The 22,012-nt window shown below is 48.6% G+C and overlaps 1 protein-coding gene across 3 annotated transcripts in view; it reads left to right on the top strand.

Annotated features, from left to right (window-relative positions):
* MAPK6 (mitogen-activated protein kinase 6) overlaps positions 1-22,012 on the top strand; it is a 67,286-nt gene that overhangs the window by 30,002 nt on the left and 15,272 nt on the right. The window contains exons 1-2 of one of the 3 annotated variants that reach the window (XM_029070941.2): positions 233-327; positions 439-642. The gene's annotated coding sequence lies outside the window, so the exon portion shown is untranslated. Of the gene's footprint in view, positions 1-232; positions 328-438; positions 643-4,690; positions 4,800-22,012 lie in introns of those variants that run through there. The other 2 variants (XM_029070942.2, XM_029070940.2) reach the window with 2 other exon arrangements.

Genomic DNA, 22,012 nt, shown 5'->3' with positions numbered 1-22,012 from the left:
CTGAATCTTGTTGCCAAGTAGCCTTATATGTTTATTCCCAATCTTCCTAGGAAAAATGAGAAAAGTCAGGTCAATGTATCTTTTAATTACAATCCCTTGCTTTTAATCACTAATGTATTACTAACTGCTACTTATTAATCACGTGTTCAAGTCCAGGATTGGAACAGGAAATTCTGACTCAAATGTCTGGCTGCCTATTCCTATCATCCCAGGAGTGGGAAGGCACAAGATTACTCAGTGTTCTCAAGGATGAGTTTCCCAGCTTCCCCGCATCGATGGGAATTATGAGAGTCATGTCCTGAAGGACATGGATTGCTTTCAATTACCGTAGGTTGGCACAAGTGCATCTTACCCTTTGTACCGGGTCCTCTTGAATATTTGGCTTTTTGTTTTGAACATTATCTGACCAATATTTTTTGCTTTTGTTTACGGAGACAGCTGACAGTGCACAGATGGAGGAAGAGACTACTCACTGACCGCCCTTCTCTAGAACGCAGCCAGGACTAAAATGGGAACTGGAACACGTAGCAAGTGAAACGGCGATGTGACTACCTCTGGTTGGCTCCCTTTCCGTCAGGTGCCGAGCCGAGGTGAAGTACTGCATTGCTTCGAGTTGCAAGCAGAAGGAGTGGCAGGTTGAAGGTAAGGCTGTTTTCCTGTCTTCTCTTTCCTACCTCCTTAATTTTACCTTTCTAAGCCCCCTTGTCCCCCTGCTCCTTGATATGCCATCTGTCCTTTTCTCCCCGACCTTCTTCTCATCTTCTCTGTCTGGCTCAACGTTGAGTAGACCACAGGCAGATGAATTGAGTCCTGCCCTAGGGATGCTGGTCTGCACTGACACAGGGCCTGGTATTGTACACAACAGCCCGGTTGGCTTCAGCCAATCAATCGATAGAATTTATTAAGTGCCAACAGTGTGCGGAACACTACGAAGTCCTTGAGAGATGACAACAGAGGTAAGATGTGATTCCTGACCTCGTGGAGTTTACAATACAGCAGGAGGGAAGGACACAAAATAATAGCGGAGAGGAAGATAAAAAGAGAATGCTAAGAAGGTACGTGGATGAACGTGGGTTGAAATAGTAGAGAAGTGCTATACTGTTAATTATGAGTGCACCAGTGTGGAAGGAGCTCCAAAATTCTGAAGTGATAGTTGGGAAGGGTATGGCTTAGGAGGAAGAAAATTTAATTAGGAAAGACCCCCTGAGGGAGGTGGGGTTTTGGAAGGGATTTGCAAATGAGGGGAGGTGTGACCTGGAGGATTTGAAGGTGGAGAGTTCAAAGCAGGAAGAGCAGGAGAGGGGGAGCTGGAGGTGGGGAGGGTTGAGAATAAGGCACAGTGGTCTTCAGGGGAATGAAGAGTGCGAGCTGGGGTGTAGTGGGAGAAGAAAATGAATAAATAAGAAAGAGCTGATGGAGCCAACATGGAGAAGTTTCTGCTTAATGTGGAAAGGAATGGGTAACCACTGAAGGTTTATGAAGGAGTGGGGTGACATATAAAGAAAGATGCTTTAGAAAAATGTTCTGGGCAGCAGAATGAATTATAGGCTAGAGAAAGGAGAAGCTGGAGAGAGAGAAAAACCAGATACAGTAGTCTAGGCAGGATATATAAACCAGCAATTTTGAGATTTTCCTAGGGCAGGTCTAGGGATTAATTAGGTCCAGTCCAAGACATTTGGGGCCAGTTTACAATCCGCTGGATTGACAGCTCCTTGAGGTCAGGGATCAAGTCTACATGCTCTTTTGTAGTCTCCCAGGAGCTTAGTATGGTGTTCTGCCCAGAGTACGCAGCCAATAAATGCTATTTATTGCTAGAATGACTGACTGGTACTTCTCCAGAGAGGATCTGAATCTCCAGAAGGACCCTAAACCACCTGATGCTTCTCGGACATTCTTGACCTGGATACGGTCTGAAATAGGGTGGTCCTCCCGTCCTCCTTATCCCGGTCACCTTCCTCCCAGTGGACATGCATTCGCAGTGCCGGTCAGGAAGCAACCTGTCCTCTAAAGAGTTTGAGGGCGCGTTGGCCCTTCTGTTTGCCTCCCCTTGCTGTAGGTCACACTGACCCATAATGCCGGTTATAGACTGTGGAGTCCACAGACCTTCTACGGTAAATATTTAACCTGCTTTATTTTGGGGTAGCTCCTTTGATACTGAGAAACGGTCTCCCCGATCAGGTACAGTGTAAACAAGAAATTTTACTGAAAATAGTCTGCTTCATCAGTACAAAGATTACTTTATCCCCAGATGAAATACTTGTAACAGCGATTACGCACACACATGAGGCCTCCAAGTTTCATTTGGATCTTTCCTCGTGGCTATCATGAAATACTGGCTATGGCTATCAGGGAAGCAGTGTGGCTTAGAGGAAAGAGCACGGGCGTGGGAGTCAGAGGACGTGGGTTCGAATCCCAGCTCCACCCCTTGCCGGCTGTGTGACCTTGGGCAAGTCATCTAACTTCTATGTGCCTCAGTTCCCTCATCTGTAAAATGGGGATGAAGACTGCGAACCCCACCTGGGACAACCCGATTACCTTGTATCTACCCCAGCGCTTAGTACTTTGCACATAGCAAGCACTTAATATCTCCATGATTCTATTTATCTTGATGATGTTGTTTTGTTCTGTTTTGCTCTGCTGTCTGTCTCCCCCATTTAGACTGTGAGCCCGTTAGTGGGCAGGGATTGTCTCTATCTGTTACCGAATTGTACATTCCAAGCGCTTAGTACAGTGCTCTGCACATAGTAAGCGCTCAATACTATTGAATGAACAAATACCATAATCATCATTATTATTATTATTGTTATTTTCAAGGTCAGGCGGAGAGAGGGAGCGAGATCTTGACTCCCTCAATTCTCTTAAAATGTCTATCCTTTGATTTTGGGGAACAGTTCCAGGACTGGGGTGTGGCAACTGGGACGATTAGCTAAAGGCCCCTAGCCCCGGGGGGGGTGGAGCAGTCATCCCTGACAATGACTTGCTTGGCTTTGCTGTTCATTAGTCTTTTGGAGCTATGCATTAACCCTCCTAAGAACTGCCCAGATAGCACTAACAAAGGGCGTTAACACATTGTGCACTGGTGGGTGGGAAGCTGGAGGCAGAAGGAGTGGCCCAAAATTGAAACCAAGGTCTCAAATGAGAGTCATAATAGTCGTTAAACGCTCACCTGGAGCCAAACACTGTGCTAAATAAAGCACAGATAGTTGCTTCGATAAGGTGATCTATTCATTACGTTTAGAGAGCAGGGTCAGGGTCCTCCGTAAAATCTATTTTAGAGAGGGTCTTCCCAGCTAGACTGTAAGTTGCTGCGGTCAGGGATCATATCTACAGACTCAATTATATTGCAGTTTCCCAAAAGCTTAGTAACAGGGCTCTCCACACAGTAAACACCACCGATTAAACCCTGCTCTGCACACGGTAAACACTCCGTAAATACTAGCAAATTGCTCAGTTGATGTTTCTGTTTGACCCCCACATTATCTGTCTGTGCTTATTATAAATTGTATTTAAATCGATCGGTTGAGCGCTTCCTATGTGTCGAGCACTGTACTAAGCTCTTAGATGAGCACCATACAAAAGAATTAGCTGACACGTTCCCTGCCGGTAATGAGATTACAGTCTACATGGAGGAGACAGACATTAATATGAATAAAACTTTACTGTGAATAAAGTTAAGGGGAGGAAGTAAAAACCGGGGTGCAGAAATACCTACACTTGGTCATTTTAGGCCCAAAGCAATTATTTGGGTAATATTGTTGGTATTTGTTAAGCGCTTACTATGTGCAGAGCACTATTCTAAGCGCTGGGGTAGGTACAGTGTAATCAGGTTGGGCCACATGTGGCTCACAGTCTTAATCCCCACTTTACAGATGAGGTAACTGAGGCACAAAGAAGTTAAGTGACTTGCCCCCAGTTCCACAGCTGACAAGTGGCAGAGTCGGGATTCGAACCCGTGACCTCTGACTCCCAAGCCCGGCCTCTTTCCACTGAGCCACGCGGCTTCTCTGAATCTACCCCAGCGCTTAGAACAGTGCTCTGCATGTAGTAAGCGCTTAACAAATACCAACATTATTATTAGTCAATTGAATGACTGAATGAGAAGCAGCGTGGCTCAGTGGAAAGAGCCTGGGCTTGGGAGTCAGAGGTCACGGGTTCGAACCCCAGCTCTGCCACTTGTCAGCTGTGTGACTGTGGGCAAGTCACTTAACTTCTCTGTGTCTCAGTTCCCTCATCTGTAAAATGGAGATGAAGACTGTGAGCCCCACGTGGGACAACCTGATGACCCTGTATCTTCCCCAGCGCTTAGAACAGTGCTCGGCACATAGTAAGCGCTTAACAAATACCAACATTATTATTATGAATGACTGAGTGACTGAATGAATGAATGAATGAATGAGGGAAGGAGGCTCCCGCTGCCCCTCTCCCCCCCCCGCCCCCACGCCAAGTCTCGGCCGCCTGAGGCGCCGCCATTTGAAAGTCGCGCGCGAGTTGGGCGCGAGGCGGCGCTCGGGGGGCGGGGCTTCGGCGGCGCGAGCCTGGGCCGCGGCCGCGCGCCCGGGGGGCGTGTCCCGGAAGAGGCCCCGCCCCCTCTCCCCGTCCCCCCGCCCCCTCTCCCCGTCCCCCCGCCCCTTCCCCCGCCCCTCCCCCCGCCCTCTGTCGCCGGTCGGGGGTTACATGGCGGCGACTGCGGCAGAGCGGGAGCCCGGAGACGCCGCCGCCGCCGCCCGAGCCCGAGCCCGGAGCCCACGCTGGGGGTGGCCCGCCGGCCCCGCGTTCCCTCGATGAGCCGGAGGAGCCCTGTGAGTCGGTGCGGGGACGGAGGCGGGCCCGGCGGCGGCCGGCTTCCCGTCCTCTATTGTGTGTGTGTGTGTATATGTGTGTGTGTGTGAGAGAGAGAGAGCGCGCGCCCCGCCGCCCACAAAGGCGCTTTTGTTCGGTCTCCGGCTCTCTCTGCCCCCCCCGGGGCCCCGCGCCCCCCTGGACCCCTCGCGCCGCCCCGCCCCCCTGGGACCTCTTGAGCCTCGCGGCCCCCGGACCCCTCGCGCCCCCCCTGGGCCCCCTCGCGCCCCCCCGGACGCCTCGCGCCCACCCCCGGGCCCCCTTGGGCTTCGCGCCCCCCCTTGGGCCTCGTGCCCTCCCGGGCCTCACGCCCCCCCCCGGGCCTCGCGCCCCCTTTGCCCCCCCTTCCCCCCCCCCCCCGGTGCCCCCGGCTTCGCTCGGGCCTCCTCGGGCCCGCGCCGGAAAGTGTCGATGGCCCGAGCGGGTCCGTCCTCCCGTGTGCGGCTCCCCCCGGGCCCCCCTCCCCCCACCGCGGCCCCCCCCGGACGGGGAGCGGGGGGGAGAACATGGCCCGTCTCCCCCGTCCCCCCCGTCCCCCCGCCTCGGGAAACTGCCCGGTGATTGCCACGTTACCGGGCCGCCCGACAGCCTCCATTTAGGGGGGGGGGGGTCGTTCATTTCCCTCCTCCCCCTCTAGGAGGGCAGCGGCGAGGACCTGGGCTGGGGGAGGGTTGAGCTCTTAGCCAAAGCTCGCGTGATTATCATTCTTCTTATCGTACGGGTTTAAGCGCTTCTATATAATAGTGGTGATGATGACGACGGTATGGGCTAAGCGCTTACTCTGGGCCGAGCACCGTTCTAAGCGCTGATGATCATCATGATGGGTTTTCTTCAGCGCTTACTATGTGCCACGCATCTTTCTAAGCGCTGATGATAATGAGGATGGGCTTTATTAAACGCTTACTATGCGCCAGGCCCCGTTCTAAGCGCTGATAACAATGACGATGGTTTTTCTTAAGCGCTTACTATGTGCTAAGTACCGTTCTAAGCACTAACAATATTGATGATGGTTTTTCTTAAGCGCTTACTATGTGCCAGGCGCCGTTCTAAGCACTGACAATAGTGATGATGGTTTTTCTTAATCGCTTACTATCTGCTAAGCACCGTTCTAAGCACTAACCATAGTGATGATGGTTTTTCTTAAGCGCTTACTATGTGCCCAGCACCGTTCTAAGCACTAATAATAATGATGATGGTTTTTCTTAAGTGCTTACTATGTGCCAGGCCCTGTTCTAAGCACTAATAATAATGATGATGTTTTTTCTTAAGCGCTTACTATGTGCCAGGTGCCGTTCTAAGCACTAACAATAGTGATGATGGTTTTTCTTAAGCACTTACTATGTGCCAGGCCCCGTTCTAAGCACTAACAATAGTGATGATGGTTTTTCTTAAGCGCTTACTATGTGCCAGGCGCCGTTCTAAGCACTGACAATATTGATGATGGTTTTTCTTACGCGCTTACTATCTGCTAAGCACCGTTCTAAGCACTAACAATATTGATGATGGTTTTTCTTAAGCGCTTACTATGTGCCCAGCACCGTTCTAAGCACTGATAATAATGATGATGTTTTTTCTTAAGCCCTTACTATGTACCAGGCACCGTTCTAAGCACTAACAGTATTGATGATAGTTTTTCTTAAGCGCTTACTATGTGCCAAGCACTGTTCTAAGCACTAACAATATTGATGATGGTTTTTCTTAAGCGCTTACTATGTGCTAAGCACCGTTCTAAGCGCTGATAATGATGGATGGCTTTTCTTAAGCGCTTACGATGTGCCACACATCGTTCTAGGCACTGATAATAATAACGTTGGTATTTGTTAAGCGCTTACTATGTGCAGAGCACTGTTCTGTAATAATGACGATGGTCTTTAATGATGATAATATAATAATGATAATAATAATGATGGTCTTTATTAAACGCTTTATACGTGTCAGGCACCGTTCTAAGCACTAACAATATTGATGATGGTTTTTCTTAAGCGCTTACTATGTGCCAAGCACGGTTCTGAGCACTGATAATAGTGATGATGGTTTTTCTTAAGCGCTTACTATGTGCCAAGCAGGGTTCTAAGCACTGATAATAATGATGGTGGTTTTTCTAAAGCGCTTACTATGTGCCAAGCACTGTTCTAAGCGTTAATATGTGCCAGGCACCATTCTAAGCCCTGGGGCAGATACAAGGTAATCGGCTTGTCCCACGTGGGGCTCAAGGTCTAAATCCCCATTTCACAGATGAGTTAACAGGCCCAGAGAAGTTAAGTGACTTGCCTAAAGTCACACAGCTGTTAAGTGGCAGAACTGGGATTAGAACCCACGACCTCTGACTCCCAAGCCCGTGTTCTTTCCCACCAAGCCCCGTGCTGGGGTAGATACGACTTGATTACCTTGTATCTCCCAGCGCTTAATGCTTGGCACATAGTAAGTGCTTAAATGCTATCATCATCATTATACAAGGTAATCGGGTTGTCCCACGTGGGGCGCACAGGCTTTATCCCCACTTTACAGATGAGGTAACTGAGGCACAGAGAAATTAAGCGGCTTTCCCGGGGTCACACAGCAGACAAGTGGCAGAGTCAGGATTAGAACCCACGTCCTCTGACTCCCAAGCCCGTACTCTTGCCATTAAGATACACCGCTTCTCTACTCTGTGCTGGGGTAGAGGCAAAATAAATGGGGTCAGACACGGTTATCCCCTCCTCTTGATCACAGGGATGGAAATGCTCTCTTTTCCTTTATTGTGTATGTTTAGGCGAGGGTGGGGATGGGAGTTATAAAAGGACAAAAAAAAGAAACACCCCACTAATGCAGCGCTGTCAATTCAGTTAGATTTCGGCTCTCTTTCTGAACACGCAGAGCGTACGCTGGAAATAGGTTTGGGCCTGGTACTCCGAAAGACTCATGGTACTAAGAAGTTAAGTATAGTTGTATCATACCCTGTTCCCTCCTTTTTACAGGGGCAAAGAGGTAGAATGATATCATGGTTTATTTGTTTCCACCCCGTAGTGACGGGAAATAGTAGAAATGCCCCGGCCGCAAACGTGTTTTCATTTCTAGCGTGAACTTTTGAAAGCGTAAATAACCACGATTTCTCAGGGCAGCAGAGTTCATTTGGAAAAGACCCAATTAGAAGGGGAGGGGAGGTGGAGAGACTGTGATGAATTGGACCAGGAAACATTAAATCAGACTCTTCAGAGGTGACTTGACCCCTCTCACCCCTCCTCCTCTACCTCTGCTACTGTCAGAGTCTGAACTGGCTTTTTATCCTTGTTCTCTAGAGAATGTTGCAATATTTGTATTCACAAATAACTGTTTCCAGAATGGGAAGAGCGACTCGTCGGTGATGATTCTGGCCATAAGGTCAGAAGACTGGATGGACTAAGGCAGAAGCCCTGTTAGCGTTTAAGAAGCTCTCTTAGAAGAGTGGAGATGACTATCGCCGGTTGAAATAACTGGAAGTGCCTTTTAGACTTGAGATCGATAGAGGAAAAACTTTAAAGAGAGAATTCTGCTTTGAGCCAGAAATATAACTTGAAGTCTTGGGAAACTTGTGCATTTGCATAGTGTTACTGTATTTCGAGTCTCATGTTCATCATCCCTGCAAGGTTAAAAAAAGGACTGGTGATTGCAGTGTGCTAGGAGAAATGCCAGAACACGCGCCTGTGCCAAACTTAAGCACGACAGATTTTGTCATCTAGATACTATCAGGAAACCCCCTCTCTTCTCTCTCCCCCACCCCCATAGAAGACCAGAAGAACGCTTTCCCCAAAGGTTATTTGGGGGGAATCGGATATTTTGCAGAAAAGGGTGTAAAGGGGCGAGAGTTAGAACTCGGAGCTTTTAAGATCCGTCCGCCTATTGAATGAAATATTTTTGATGGTCTGCTTTTCTTCTGCTGTCTTGTGAAAGAAAATCTAAACAATAATATTCTCGCTAAAGACTTGAGGGCTCTTTTTGTTCTTTTTTTTTACCTCTTCATTAATCATTCTGGGAATTCACAAACTGGTCCAGTAGTAACATCTGACATGGGGTGCAGTTTTAATTGTCAGGGCTGGAGTAGGAGGAGGCTTAGAAAAGCAGCAAGTTTTATAAGTTCCATGATGACTCACCCTGCCTACTGACTGCAACGTGGCTGTTTTTTTTAAAAAAAAGAACGCTGTACATTGAAATTGATATAGTCGAAGCTAACCATGTACTGAACACGTAACGTTTTGCGTGTTCTGTATTGGTCCAGAAAGAAATGCCGAGAAAAAAGTTAATTAAAAAAAAAGTTCCGTTTCTTCCATAAATAGTAAATGCCCTTTGCTGTTTAGTCGAGGGTGTGTGAAAATAAGATACGAGCAATGTAGCGTGGCAGTTATTAAATACTGTACTATAAATGTGAATGAGGAATTCGTTAAGGGAGATTTGACAAGAACTACGCCGAGTAACTTGTGTTGGCGCCGGTACCGGCTGTGGATCGTGTTTCAAGGGAGGTAGCGATAAATTGCAGTTGATTTTGAAAGACCTACGTCTTCAGAGAAGCAGCGTGGCCTAGTGGAAAGAGCACAGACCTGGGAGTCGGACGACCTGGGTTTTCATCCCTTGGCTGCTGGGTGGCCTTGGATGAGTCACTTAACTTCTATCCAGTTAAATGTACTTTGCCAGAAGAATGCTCCCTAATTCCCTAACAGCATCCTATCTAAATTCTGTCGTGTTGTGAGAAAACACGTTATGGAGGAACCGGGTGTATTTGTTCACTCAGCTTGCAGGCACTTTAAGATATTTTTTAAAAATGGTATTTGTTAAGCGCTTACTAGGCACCGCTCTAAGGGCCGGGGTAGATACAAGTTGATCAGTTAGATGCATGCAGTTCACGTCCGACGGTCTTAATCCCCATTTAAATGTTGAGGTAACTAAGGCATAGAGAAATTAAGTGACTTGCTCAAGGTAATTCAGCGGACAAGTGGCAGAGTCCAGATTATTCATTCAATAGTATTTATTGAGCGCTTACTATGTGCAGAGCACTGTACTAAGCGCTTGGGATGAACAAGTCGGCAACAGATAGAGACGGTCCCTGCCGTTTGACGGGCTTACGGTCTAATCGGGGGAGACGGACAGACGAGAACAATGGCACTAAACAGCGTCAAGGGGAAGAACATCTCGTAAAAACCGATGGCAACTAAATAGAATCGAGGCGATGTACAATTCATTAACAAAATAAATAGGGTAACGAAAATATATACAGTTGAGCGGACGAGTACAGTGCTGTGGGGATGGGAAGGGAGAGGTGGAGGAGCAGAGGGAAAAGGGGAAAATGAGGCTTTAGCTGCGGAGAGGTAAAGGGGGGATGGCAGAGGGAGTAGAGGGGGAAGAGGAGCTCAGTCTGGGAACGCCTCTTGGAGGAGGTGATTTTTAAGGTTTTAAAGAGGGAAAGAGAATCAGTTTGGCGGAGGTGAGGAAGGAGGGCGTTCCGGGACCGCGGGAGGACGTGACCCGGGGGTCGACGGCGGGATGGGCGAGACCGAGGGACGGCGAGGAGGTGGGCGGCGGAGGAGCGGAGCGTGCGGAGTGGGCGGTAGAAAGAGAGAAGGGAGGAGAGGTAGGAAGGGGCAAGGTGATGGAGAGCCTCGAAGCCTAGAGTGAGGAGTTTTTGTTTGGAGCGGAGGTCGATAGGCAACCACTGGAGTTGTTTAAGAAGGGGAGTGACATGCCCAGATCGTTTCTGCAGGAAGATGAGCCGGGCAGCGGAGTGAAGAATAGACCGGAGCGGGGCGAGAGAGGAGGAAGGGAGGTCAGAGAGAAGGCTGACACAGTAGTCTAGCCGGGATATAACGAGAGCCCGTAATAGTAAGGTAGCCGTTTGGGTGGAGAGGAAAGGGCGGATCTTGGCGATATTGTAGAGGTGAAACCGGCAGGTCTCGGTAACGGATAGGATGTGTGGGGTGAACGAGAGGGACGAGTCAAGGATGACACCGAGATTGCGGGCCTGCGGGACGGGAAGGATGGTCGTGCCATCCACGGTGACGGAGAAGTCTGGGAGCGGACCGGGCTTGGGAGGGAAGATGAGGAGCTCAGTCTTGCTCATGTCGAGTTTTAGGTGGCGGGCCGACATCCAGGTGGAGACGTCCCGGAGGCAGGAGGAGATGCGAGCCTGAAGGGAGGGGGAGAGGACAGGGGCGGAGATGTAGATCTGCGTGTCATCTGCGTAGAGATGGTAGTCAAAGCCGTGAGAGCGGATGAGTTCACCGAGGGAGTGAGTGTAAATGGATTAGAACCCAGGTCCCCTGAGCCCCGGGACTCTTTACACTGGGCCACCCTGCTCGTCAGTACTTGAAGTAAATGCTGCTGAACTAGCCAACGGGGGTGTGACGACAATCAAACAATAATATTGAGCGTTTACAGTGTACAGAGCACTGTATTAGCCGCTTGATAGAGTACAGTAGTGTTGATGGACACAATCCTTGTCCACAAGGAGCTTACAGTCTTGTGGGAGAGGCGGGTATTAAATTGCAGATAGGGGAGGCAGCGGGTATAAAGATCAGTCAGTGGTATCTGATGCTTACTGTGTGCAGAGCACTGTACTAAGCGCTTCGGAGTACAACAGAGATGGTAGACAGAGTTTAGAGGATATATACGCAAATTCAGTGGGGATGAGGTGAGTATCAAAGTACCTAGTAAGTACAGACCCAAGCAGATTTAGAGGGAAGGGTGAATAGGGTGGGAGGTGAGAAGATAATCAAGGAAGAAGATGATGTCTGAAGGTGCGGAGGGCGGTGCGGAGGGCGGTGGTCTCAGCTGTGAAAGCGAAGGAATTCCAGGGGTCTCTCAGGTGGGATTCAAGGCCCAGCGAGTTAAAAAGAGTGAAGCGTGCAACCTGTCTAGTAGAGGGAGAAGAGCGTCAGAGTAGATGGGGGAGAATAAGGAGATTCATATCTAAAAATGATTTCTCTCAGGGCAGTTGTGGGTACGTCGTTGCCTTCGGGCACTTTGTCGGGCCAGGAAATTCCCAATCATTGGTGGATTCCAGTGTCTGTAGCTGCCATCTCCCCAGGGATTCATAGATCTGCTTTACTCCTCCCCCTTCTCACAAGCCCTGTGGCCAGTAGTAGCAGGCTTGACCTCTGGGGCTTGCTTCTGCTCAGCTGGAGCTCTTAGAAATCTCCATGTTTGCATCTCCCTGGCAAGAACTCAAGACCGCTACCGTGGAATCCCCTCCTCCTTCAGGCCCTCAGATGGTCTGGGAGGGGAGAAGGAGCTATTAATACAGGCCTTGTATTCACAGGGCCCTTTTTTTCACTTTTCCAAAGCCTTTTCACGCCTGTGATCTCACTTCATCCTCGCCCCATCCCTGTGAGGTAGGCAGAGGGAGTCGATTGTCTTGTCCTGTCTTAAGCTGTCGAGTCGGCTCAGATCCTTCGCGACTCAGTGGACACGTCTCACCCAGAAGGCCCCACCTCCATCTGCAGTCGTTCTGGTAGTGGATCCCGAGAGTTTTGGGTACCCCCCATTTAACAGATGAGGAAATGGGTGGCAGAGAGGGATTTTTCAGTGAGTTGTCTTTGGGGACACGGCGAGGCCGTGTCTCCTGGGAGGGTAGGTGACCAATTTTATGGACAAAACTTAGTTATGATCAGAGGGGTCACAGCAGTGTCAGAGCACAGCCTCAGCTGACGGGGGTTCTTTGCTTCTGACTATTTTCAGGGTTCCCATCCTTCCCTGGATAGTTCTGTAGTTAATTCTTTACTACTGATGGAATTAGGCCCAAATGGACATTTCTTATCTCTGGCAGTTTCACCCATCCTCTCCCTCAGGGATCTGTGGACGTGGAGCGCTACGCCTGCACAGACGGTGATCAATCAGTGGTATTTATCGAGCATTTACTGGGCGCAGAACACTGAACCTAGCGCTCAGTATGTAAGTTCGGGCATAGACGTTCACTTATTCCTAGAAATCAGTGTACCTATAATAATTGGGTTTAAGTGCTTACTGGGTGCCAAGTATTGTCCTAAGTGCTGGGTTAGGTACAAGACGATCAAGTTGGAGGCAATCTCTGGCCCATATGGGGCTCACAGGCTAAGTGAGAGAGAGTAGGTTATAATCCCCATTTTACAAATGAGGTAAAAGGCCCAGAGAAGTGAAGTGACATGCCCAAAGTCACACAGCAGGTAAGTGGCGGAAACAGGATTAGAACCCAGGTCCACTGACTCCCAGGGCCCTGCTGTTTCCACTAGGCCGCACTGTTTCTCTTGTTTGTCCTCCCACGCACAGGTCTCCTCTCTCCCCTTCTTCTCTCTGTATTTCCCAACATGCCTGGATGCTTACCTTCCTCTGTAGAGACCCCCGCCTCCATCCTCTTGCCTGCCCTTATAGAAACCTGTTTGACCCTCCCAATTAACCTTATTCAGACACCTATGCCTTGTGGAGGTCTCCTTATGGAGACCCATGTGCCTGCTCTTACACCACAAAACATCTTAACTGAAAACCTGGATAGGCCGACCATGAGGCCCAATCCATCACCAGCCCAAATGTGCTCACCCCTACTGACCCAAGCCCCGGTCTCCTCCAGTGGGACACCAGCATCTCTTTCGACTGGCGTGGGAGGGTTGGGAAACCATCCAGGTGTTCAAGCACAGTTGCCCTTGTAGTTGCCGACGTTAGTCCCAGAGAACTCCCAGGATCTTCTGCAAACGTACCATCCTTTCTGGGCTAACTGGGAGTCGCAGCCTCCTTGTTTCCCACCTTGCCACCCTCCACCCCAGTCCATTCACATGGAGACATTCAAGTGTCCACCTTCTCACACCTACATATTCAACAGGCCTGTGCACCTGGCCTCCCACGTACACACCACACCTGTGGACTCCCATCAGTCAATCAATAGTATTTACTGAGGACTTACTATGTGCAGAGCACTGTACTTAGCACTTAGAGTACCACAGAGTTGGTAGTCACCTCCTCCGCCCTCAAGATAATAATAATAATTCTGGTATTTAAGAGCTGCGTGCCCGGCACTTTGCTAAGCTCTAGAGTGGATACAAGCAAATCAGGTTGGGACAGTCCCCGTCCCACTTGGGGCTCACAGTCTCAACCCCCGTTTTACAGGTGAGGTAACTGAGGCACAGAGAAGTGAAATGACTTGTCTGAGGTCACACAGACAGGTGGCGGGGCTGGGATTAGAACCCGTGACCTTTTGACTCACAGGCCCGTGCTCTATCCATCATGCCGTGTTTACAGTCCCAAGCACCGGCCTTGTTGGCAGTCCCACGCTCACAGGCCAATCCCCCCGTCCTATATACGTATTTCAAGAAAGCAAATGATGAAGAGAGATGGAAAAATGCTAAGTCAGTGCTAAAAAAAGTAAGAAAATGCACTGCCGAAATGTGAAGGGAACACAGAGGACAGCCTACAAGGCATAGAGGAGGAGGGGATTGAATCAGTGAGTCATTGAGTGGGTGGGTGGAAGACAATATAAGGTGCATAAAAATGGATAGATAATTGGAAATCTGTGAGGGGAACCAGAAAATAGATGAAAGGACAGGTATGCCAAGGCAGGTGGAAAAAGTGGGTATATAAATTGGTAAGAGACAGAGAATGGGTCATCAGGAAACAAGGGATTCACCCAAAGGGCTGCATTTAGTACCATTGGCTTCTAGTTCCTGAAGAATCATAAATCCGGAGATGAAAGGGATTGTAAAGAGTCATTGGCAGGAGACAATACCTAAGCCGTTCCAGGCAGGTAAAAGCTTTTGTGTTACAGAACAGGGTGTATTTATGGAGGGACTACTGCGTGCAGAACATGGTAGCTAGGGATTTGCAGAATGCCTGCTGTCGAGGGACTTAAGCCAGAGAATGAGGTCACTTGAGACCCTGTTCTACCTTGCCCCTCACCTCCCTGCCAATTCCCCACATCACTCCTTCATCCCAAAGTGAAAATCTCATGTTTCATCACCCACTGGTGTACCATCCCTATCTTGGGTGCTGTTCTGAAATCACATCTCCTCCAAAAGGTCTTCCTTGATTAATTTGCCTTCCCCCCAGGTCATCTTTGTGATTCATTTCCAATTTTCACAGAGTACATCTTCCCTCCTGCCCCTAACACTTCAACACTTCTGTGCCACTTAAGCACCTCTCCTAGCCCTTATATACATAGCTTACGTATTCTATAACATGAGCTCATGTACATGCCCCCCTTTTCTTTCTTCCTCCTGTCTTTAAATAGTTTCGGTGTCTGTTTTCCCCATTATATAGGAAATAATAATAATGTTGATATTTAAGTGCTTACTATGTGCAGAGCACTGTTCTAAGCGCTTGGGTAGATACAGCGTCATCAGGTTGTCCCCTGTGAGGCTCACAGTCTTAATCCCCATTTTCCAGATGAGGTAACTGAGGCACAGAGAAGTGAGGTGACTTGCCCACAGTCACTCAGCTGACAAGTGGCAGAGCCGGGATTCGAACCCATGACCTCTGACTCCCAAGCCCGTACACTGAGCCATGCTGCTTCTCTAAATCCCTTGAGGGCAGGGATGCTGCCACTTGAGAAGGATTCTGGGAGTCAGAAGGACCTGGGTTCTAATTCCGGCTCCGCCCCCTGACTGCTTTGTGACCTTGGACAAGTCACGTAACTTCGGTGCCTGTTACCTCATCTGAAAAATGGCGGTTGAGGTTGTGGGACAGGGACAGCGTCCAACCTGAATAGGTTGTATCTACCCCAGCACTCAGTACAGTGCCTGGCACATAGTAAGCGCTTAGCAAATGCCATAAAAAAAAAAAAGCTCATTCTCCCAAACCCTGAGTACACTGCTTGGGCACGCTCAGTAAATACTATTATTGATAGATCTGGATGTACCGGCTGAAGGAAGGACTTGCAAGGGAAAGACTGGGAGGTTAATTGATCTGTCAGCATGTACTGACCATCTGCCGTGAACTGAACGCTTTATCCAGCACTTGGGAATTTAGGGCTGAAGCAAGATTGAGAGCTTTTGCTGTAATGGAGACTATTGGACACTAATTGGCAATGTACCTATACGTGTACATGTCTTGTATATGTCTCACCCTGTCCTCCCCCTGACTTCCCCCCCCGTAGACAGCACCACCATCCTCCCTGTCACAAGCCCATAGCGTTGGCGTTTACCTCGACTTAATCCGTTACCAAGTCTTGTCTGTTCTTCCTGGACAGCCTTGCTAGAATCCACCCTTTCCTCCATCCAGACTGTTTCTCTGCTGATCCAAGCATTTATCCTGTCCTGCCTTGACTCCACTGACCTGCTCAACCCCAACTCACCCGCTCACCAACTTGGGTGCACGCTCGATCTCATCGTATCTAGTCACTGTACAGTCTCTACTCTCACCAACTCTAAATTCCCTCTACCTGACCGCAGCCTCCTCGCTTGCCATCTCTCCCACGCGCCTCCTCCCTGCAAATCGGTCCTGTTCCCCCCCCCCCCCCCAGAGACCTCTCGGGTTATTGTGCCCCGTTTAGCCTCAGTAGCCAAGCTACCTTCCCTCGATGACCAAATTGACGCCCTCAACACCACCCCCTCTATTGAACTCAACTCTCCTGCTCCCCATCCCTTCGTCGATCTTGTACCACTAACCCACAGCCCTGGATCACCTCCACCGTCAACCTCCTTCGCTCTCGCGCACGAGCTGCAGAGCGCTGCTGGCGGAAACCTAGGTACCGGGCTGACCTCGTCCACCTCACGTTCATCCTTTGCGTGCCTTAAAGCTGTCCTCTCCCTCTGCCTGCAAAATTATTTCTCCATCCTTATTGACACCCACTCTCAGCCCCTCACCAGTTATTCCCTCCCCAACCCCCTTCTCCCTGCATCTCCCCCCCCCCCCCCAATCTCTTGCCCCTAAAATCTTGGCTAACTCCTTTATGGAAAAAATGGAAACTACCAGGTGTGATTTTTTTTTTCCCCCCCTAAAATCTCCCTTGCTTCTCTCCGGTCCCTCTCTCCTGCTCCTTCAACTCTCCCATTGTTCCCCGTAATATCTCGAGGAGATCTACCTTCTCTCAAAAGCACTCCCCTCCCTGTGCATCGAACCCCATCCCTTTGCATCTTATCAAAGCACTTGACCCCTTCACTCTTCCCTCCCTGACCACATCTTCAACTGTTGGCTCTCCAGTGGCTTCTCCCTCACTGCTTTCAAACATGCTCATGTCTCCCTAGCCTAAAAATACCCTCCTTTGACCCCATGGCTCCCTCCAGTTATCACCCCACATCCTTCCTACCATCACACTTCTTGAGCGAGTTGTCTCTACCCACTGTCTCAAGTTCCTCTCCTCCAGTTCTCTCCTTGATCCCCTCCAGTTGGGCCTCTGTCTCCTTCACTGCAAACTTAGCATGTCCAAAACAGAATTCCTTATCTTTTCTCCCAAACCCTATCCTTCCCCCAACTTTCCCATCACTGTAGATGGCACCACCATCCTTCCTGTCTCCCAACCCTGTAACCTTGGCATTATTTTTGAATTACTTCTCTCATTCAACCCACATATCCAAGCCATCACTAAATCCTGTCGGTCCAACCTTCACAATGTCTTTAAAATCTGACCTTTCCTTGACATCCAGACTGCTGCCACGTTAAGCCAAGCACTCAACCTGTCCCACCTTGATGACTGTATCGGCGTCCTTCAGACCTCCCTCCCTCCTGTCAGTTTCAACTCCAGTCCATACTTCACTCTGCTGCCCAGATCATTTTTCTAATAAAAGTTCAGTCCATGTTTTCCCACTCCTCAGAAACCTCCAGGGGTTGCCCATCCACCTCCGTATCATACAGAAACACCTTTCCAACATGTGTTTTAAACCCCTTTACCACTCACTTCACTACTCTACTCCAACTCAGCCCTCACACTTCGCTCCTCTGTTGCCAACTGTATCTCGATCTCGTGTATTTTTCTGCCGACCTCTTGCCCATGTCCTGCCTCTGGCCAGGAACGCCCTCCTTCTTCCTATCCACCAGACATTACTCTCTCCCCCTTCAAAGCCTCTTTGAAGGTACATCTCCAAGAGGCCTTCCCTGACTAAACTGTCATTTCCTTTTCTCCCACTCCCTTCTGCTTCATCCGGATTGAAATACGGATTGAAATACGACTGACTGTTGCATCAGCCTTCTTGCTGTCTGCTGTGTGACCTTGGACAAGTCACTTAACTCTTCTGGCCCTCAGTTACCTCATCTGTGAAATGGGGATTAAGAGTGTGAGCCTTATGTGGGACAGGGACTGTGTCCAATCTGATTAAGTTGTATCTGCTCTAGTGCTTAGAACAGTGCTCGGCACATAGTGCTTAACTATATAAAGATAATGATGATGACGTTTGTTTAGCGCTTACTGTGTGCCGAGCCCTGTTCTAAGCGCTGGGGAGGATACAAGGTAATCAGGTTGTCCCATGTGGGGCTCGCAGTCTTAATCCCCATTTTGCAGATGAGGTAACTGAGGCACAGAGAAGCCAGGTGACTTGCCCAAAGTCACACAGCTGATCAGTGGAGGAGCGGGGATTAGAACCCACGACCTCTGACTCCCAAGCCCGGGCTCTTTCCACTATGCCACGCTGCTTGTCTCTCCCACTGCAGTCCGTACTGCCCGGATCATTTTTCTAATCAAATTTCAGTCCCCTCTCAAGGACTTTCTTTGGTTACCCATCCACCTCTCCATCACACTGAAGCTCCTTACCGTTGGTTTGAAAACACTCCATCACTTTGCCCCCTCCTACCTTACCTTCTGATTTCCTTCTACAATCTGCTAACACTTTTCTTGGCTCCATTACCACCGACCTACTCACTGTACCTTAATCTCATCAAGCTCACCACTGACCCCTCACCTACGTCCGGGTCTCCGGCTCAAATTCATCCCCCCCTTCATACGGGGCAGACGATCACTCTCCCCCCTTCAGAGCCTTTTTAAAAGCCCATCTCCTCTAAAAGGTCTTCCCTGACTAAGCCTTCATTTCCCCTCCTCCCTAAAAGGTCTTCCCTGACTAAGCCTTCATTTCCCCTCCTCCCTCACACTTGGATTTGTACCCTTTATTGACTCTACCCTCAGCCACACAGCGTTTACCCGTCTTTTGTTTTAATGCCTCTTTCCCCCTCTAGACTGCAAGCTCTTTATGGGCAGGGAGCGTGTCTACGGACTGTTATTGTGTACTCTCCGAAATGCTCAGTACAGTGTTCTGCGTAGAAAGCACTCAATTAATACGATTTCTAGCCCTTACGCTTTGCTGCCGCTGTCTTGCAACCGGTGGCTGTGAGCCATTTGGATTGCTTTCCTGACCAGTGGCGGGGAGAGTTCCTAGCTACCAGACTGAGAAATGGTTCTGGGAACTCGTTTTAGTTTTTGCTAATCTACACTGTCATGAGACTATTACATTAGCCCAACCAGTGAAAGTGAAATCCAACGAGCAAAAGACACACCGCTATTACAAAATGTTGATATAGGCCTACTCAGCTGTCTCAACCATATTTCTTTTTAGTTCACACACAAAAAAAACATAGAATAGGGGTCCAACTTATCCATGTAAATGACATATTTATTTTTTTTAGGGTACAAATTTGAACTGGCACAGTTGGTTAACTTAGTCTCAATGTAGATGGACTCAAACTTTTATGGGTGTGTATTTTCTATATTAGAACTCATTCTCCATATAAAGAAAATTTTAGTGCAGCTCGTGTTGAATACATAACTTAAGGCTGTATTTTCAAAATGAATTTGGTTATCCTGGATGTTCCGGTTATTTCAGAAGCCATATTGAAAGTATCCTACTTTTAAAAACCAATATGAGGATCTCTATTCGCATAGAGAGAAGACTTTTTATCTTCTGAATTTTCTATGTGTCTAACTTCTTACTGATATCTGCAAAAGAGATCCCGTCCATTCAGCATTTCGTGAACATGTCGTGTTTTGGATTTTGGATTTCTTTTGTTTATACCCTTAGTTTTTCTGTAATGCAGAGAATTAGTGAATCCCGAGATAAGGAACACTCATTCATGTTATATACACCTAAACTGTCCCCATCCACAGGTACAGAACTGTTTCTTCTGAAATTACAATCACAGCCTATCCTGAGAGGTGTATGTTGCCAGTAGGATATTCCCTAATTCCCTAACAACATTCCATCTAAAATGTGGAGTAAAACATGTTTTATGGAAGAACTGGGTTTGCAACCATAGCCTGGTGTTCACTCTTTTTATTTTATTTTTGTTTTTAGTGGACCCCCAAGTGAAATGGTTTTTCCTGCAGGAAGAGGGTGAATCATTTCTTTGGTACAAATTATAACTGGTGGTATTCTTTATGTTCATAAATTAGTGTATAATTGGAAATGATTGCTCTCAATGCACCACATACACGTATAAACCGTCCCTTTTTTTAGTGACCTCATAACTTCTCCAAATACTAACACCCTGGAGATTTCCCATAATTTGGTAGGTTTGAGTTCAGGGAAATGGAGCAGCTTTATTTCTCCTGAGGTTTGAGACGGCAATCTAATATAAAAAATAAAATAAAGGAAGTCTGGCATTTTGTCTCCTGCCCATTAAATATATTCTGAAACTGTCCCATCTTTTGCGATTGGCTGTGTAGCAGCTCAGCAGCATATATCGTAGATGATCTGTTAACTGAACTTCAATTAGCTAATGGACTGATTAGAGTTTCTAGTGAGCAGAAAAATAGCCAAAAGCTGGCATGAAAGAGGAGAGACCAGGGGAAGGAAGGATATGGATAATCCAAAACTCTGCCTGCCCCTCCAGATGAATCCAAGAAAATAGAAAACCAGGGAAAAGGGGAGAAGAGAAGGAAGGCAGGAAAGGCTCAATTCAGGTGGCACCTTTGGCTTCTATCTCTGTTGTTCACTCGCTGTAGAGGTTCACGCCGTCATCGTCCACAGGTATCGATATTGAGCACCTACTGGATTTAAGGTCCAGTGCCAGTGTTCGGCCTGTGATTAATAAAGGAGCAGTTCTTGCCCTCACGGAAGGCAAAGCGTTACGTTAGATTTGAAAAAGAATTGACCCGAGCACCCACAACAGAAAAGACTTGAGAGTTGAGCAGCATCCCTGACCTAAGCAGTCAGATCCAGAAGATGGGCTTTCTGGGGGTCTTTGGGGTGTTTTTGACCCCACAGAGTGGATTTGTGCGACAACTGGGTGAGCTGAGAAGAGAGTTGGAAATGTCAGTGAGGTTGATATGGGAAGAGAGATGTAGAGAACAGCAGTTGCCCCTGAGGTGTAATGGGGTGATAAAGAGGTGGCGAAGACAGACTGGACATGGTTGATCATTGTTCCATTGTGATGTCCTTGATCTTGTGCTCCTATTACTCCTCCTCGCCACCTCCAACCGCCTGCTTACTCCCTTTCCACTCCACCTCCCTCCTATCCCACAGTCCCACAGACTCCAGCCAGGTACCGCTCAAGTTGCAACAGGTGAAAGAAAAACACCGCCTTCTCCAAAACTGTGGTTCTAGGGCTGTTGAGGGGATTTCGTGTTGGGCTTTTAACAGAGGAAGGGAATGCTGGGGACCCAGAGAGAGCAGCGGCAGGACAAGTTGCTCTCCTCACACGCCTTGGTGCCGCTGCTTCGTTTCTTGACAGATTCCCCGCAGTTCTCAGTTGCCCAAGGAGTCCAACCAGAAGCCACTCGGCAGAGGAAGCCGGAGGTACAGATATAGCTACAGTTGAAGTCCAACTGGGTTACTCGTACACCCAGCTCTGCCAGAACACCAGTTTGCATTTCACGTGTGACTGGAATGCGGTGAGGAGGTTAGAGAACCTTCCTCCCAGTTCTCGGTCCCCTTCTATTCGCCATCTACATCTACTCCCTCAGAGAACTCATTGGCCTTCACAGTCCACAGTCTCGCATTTCCTCTGCCTTCAGATATCTCTACTTGGTTGGCCCATCTCAGACTTAACGATGTAGTATTCGAAGCAGAACTACTGTTCTTTCTACCCAAACCCTGTTGTCCCCCATCTTTCCCATCAGTGTAGATAACACCACCGTCCTCTGTCTCACGAGCTACCTATTCGATTTGTCACCAAATCCTGTCGGTTAGAGAAGCAGCGTGGCTCAGTGGAAAGAGCCTGGGCTTGGGAGTCAGAGGTCATGGGTTCTAATCCCAGCTCCGCTGCTTGTCAGCTGTGTGACTTTGGGCAAGTCAATTCACTTCTCTGTGCCTCAGTTACCTCATCTGTAAAATGGGGATTAAAA

The sequence above is a fragment of the Ornithorhynchus anatinus genome, chromosome 8, assembly GCF_004115215.2.
Source record: "Ornithorhynchus anatinus isolate Pmale09 chromosome 8, mOrnAna1.pri.v4, whole genome shotgun sequence".
Taxonomy (NCBI): Eukaryota; Metazoa; Chordata; class Mammalia; order Monotremata; family Ornithorhynchidae; genus Ornithorhynchus; species Ornithorhynchus anatinus.
The sequence above is the reverse complement of the archived record's forward strand: the minus strand, read 5'-3'. Positions and strand labels throughout refer to the sequence as shown.